This window comes from Piliocolobus tephrosceles, chromosome 18 (genome assembly GCF_002776525.5).
Source record: "Piliocolobus tephrosceles isolate RC106 chromosome 18, ASM277652v3, whole genome shotgun sequence".
In the NCBI taxonomy this organism is placed as follows: Eukaryota; Metazoa; Chordata; class Mammalia; order Primates; family Cercopithecidae; genus Piliocolobus; species Piliocolobus tephrosceles.
Window position 1 is genome coordinate 19761812 of NC_045451.1, and position 2022 is coordinate 19763833.

At 42.5% G+C, this 2022-nt stretch overlaps 1 pseudogene; it reads right to left on the bottom strand.

Moving 5' to 3' along the window:
- Window positions 1-1592: 1592 nt before the first annotated feature.
- LOC111546820 lies at window positions 1593-1939 on the bottom strand (annotated as a pseudogene).
- Window positions 1940-2022: the final 83 nt, after the last annotated feature.

The following is a 2022-nucleotide window of genomic DNA, read 5'->3' on the forward strand; positions in this document are numbered from 1 at the left end:
TTATTTGACGGCTTCTTTAAGAGGTGCCTGGTGCCTCCACTTCCTGAGCTCTTCTGAGGTTCATCAGTGTTAATCAGTTTGTTTGTGGGTCCCCCCTCCCCCCGCCATTACCAGCGTGGATTCTGGTTGTCTCTGGTTTGCCAAGTCAGTTTCTATTTATCCCTGTGCTTCCCACCTTCTAAAATTGTGTAGCTGTCCTCTCCCCATAGTCTTTTTTTCCCCTGTGAGTCTATGCCTCTTTTTAAACCCTTTTATTGTAATAAAATTTTGTTGTGCTTTTAGAAGGAATACAGACACCCACAAGCATTTAGTCCACTAATTTTAATGAGAAGTGTGGACTGTTGTTATTTTAGCATGAAAATTTAGAAGGATTACCAGAGTTCTCATCCATACAGGTCATAACTCTTTTGCGTAAAGGCTGGAATACAAAAGAAGGAGCTGGGATCGGGAGATAACGACTTCCATTTGGCGCAAATTGATGTTGAGGTTCCTTAGGGATATTCAGATAGAGACTTTTTGGATTTTTTGGACAGAAGAGCTTAAAATTTAAGTGATAATTCTGGGTTAGATAAGGATATATGCAAGTCATCAGTAAGAAGGTGTATTAGGTCATGCTATAAAGAAATACATGAGGGTGGGTAATTTATAGGAAGAGAGGTTTAATTGGCTCATGGTTCTGCATGGGGATGGTGCTCACCCACCATGAGAAATCCACCGCCATGATGTAATCACTCCCAACAGGCCCCACCTTCAATACTGGTTATTACAATTCAGCATGAGATTTGGGCAGGGACACACATGCAAACTGTATTAGGAGGAAACAGTGAGGAGAGCATGTAGGAAGAGCAAAGGATGGTGGACCCAGGATCACTAAGAGAGTGATTTGTTGAGGAGATTCGACTATTTCCCCGGATTTTGTTTTGTTTTGCTATTACTCAATTTCTGGGATTAAAAAAAATTAAGAAAAACTCTAAATTCTTCTCTTTTTAGTTTTTAAATAGACCTCCTTTTTTGAATCAATTTTAAATTCACAGCAAGGTTGAGCAGAAAGTACAGAGAGTTTCCATATTCCCCCTGCCCCCACACATGCACAGTTTCCCACGTTGTCAACATTCCCCATCAGAGTGGTACATTTATTACAATTGACAAACCCACATTAACACATCATTGTCACCCAGAATCCACTGTTTCCATTAGGGTTCACTCTTGGTGCTGGATAATGTATCGGTTTGGATAATCTATGGGTATGACACTTATCCACCGTTACAGCATCATCCAGAATAGCTTCACTGCCCTCAAAATCCTCCGTGCGCAATCCTCCACTTTTTAAGAGATGTATGCAACGTATTCTAATCTCCAACATTGCTTTCTGAATCTCAGCCTACATGAAACTGGAACAATGAGATGATGGTGAGCAGAAAGCTAAGATAGAGGTGGGGTTGCTCCAAAAACTATAAATTGCCCTCAAAGGTCTAAGAGATTTACAGCACTTCGCTAAAAACTGCCTTCCTCTCTTTTTTTTTGTAAGTACAATTTCCATTGTATTTTTCTCCAGAGAATAGTCTGTCTTCAGTCTTTAAGGACTCAGCTCTTTACATGGGCTTTGGTGGGGGTCGTGGAGCAGCACCTGCAGGTCTAAATCGGGGTCAGGGTGTTTGGTCCTTGCAGGCTTCATGAGATCGATTCTGACTACTTTGCTGTGAATTGCACAACTCACACAGTAATGTAGCTTCACATACAGCTTGGGAAGGACACAGGCATCGAAGACACTTGCTTCAGAAATGTCCCTGACTACTGTGGCCTCCACTATGTTTTGAATGACGAATTTCTTAATGGCCTTGTCCTTGGACATGCATCGGGCACAGTTCCTGCAGCGAATAGGCTGCACGTGGCTGTGGCCCTTTTTAGCACTACCATTGTTCCCTCTTTTCTTTGTCATTTTAGAGGCATGGACCGGAGAGAGGACTGCCTTCTTCTTTAACACCCACAGACTGCAAACAGGCTAGAACCAGCCTCCCCACC